Source organism: Carlito syrichta, unplaced genomic scaffold (genome assembly GCF_000164805.1).
Source record: "Carlito syrichta isolate Samal-C Ts95f unplaced genomic scaffold, Tarsius_syrichta-2.0.1 Scaffold307657, whole genome shotgun sequence".
NCBI lineage: Eukaryota > Metazoa > Chordata > Mammalia > Primates > Tarsiidae > Carlito > Carlito syrichta.
Window position 1 is genome coordinate 871 of NW_007251753.1, and position 683 is coordinate 1,553.

At 59.2% G+C, this 683-nt stretch overlaps 1 pseudogene; it reads left to right on the forward strand.

The window, feature by feature from the left end:
- Positions 1–352: 352 nt before the first annotated feature.
- LOC103266913 overlaps positions 353–683 on the forward strand; it is a 2,089-nt pseudogene continuing 1,758 nt past the window's right edge.

The window sequence follows — 683 nt, forward strand, 5'->3', positions numbered from 1 at the left end:
TAGCTGTAAAGATCCTTGAGTTAACCGAGGCCCAGAGAAGGGTGATGACTTGTCCAAGATCACACAGCAATTTGAGGACAGAACTGGGCTAGTACACCGAATTCCTTCAGAGCCACCCTCAGCACTGCATGTGGCCAGGGCTAGATTTATTCTCTCCGGCACCTCACTTGGCAGTCCCTGGTCTATCGCAATCCATAGCCTGGGGAGAGACATATCCCGTCTTTTGGAGTGTCTCCAAGAGAATGAATGGGGAAAATGAAGGGGAAAAAGTGCCCAGTTCCTTCAAGTCCAGTCCATGCCTGGTGCGGGTGGTCGAGGGTGATGGACGGAGCGGTGCAGTCCACCCCTGCAGGCGTTCGCTGCTTGGACATTTGAGGTCCAAGCATTTGGGGACGTCCGTAATTGCCTGAGCGTGCCCACTGGGGCGGCCCTTACGGATGACCGGTCAGTGATGAGCTTCATCCATCACAGTAAGGGGCAGTGGCCCACCCGGGGGCTCAGGACCCCGTTCCCTCCCAGCCCACTCCTCCCGCTCTTAGATGCGCCTCTGGCTTAGCGAGTGGCGGTCTTGGCAGGCCCACTCGCGAAGGCCGTCCAGTTGGAGGCCCTCGACATGACAAAAACAAGACGTATGGCTGCAGCGGCGAGGCAGCCGGCGCCGGCCGGCAGCCAACGGGCCGGGG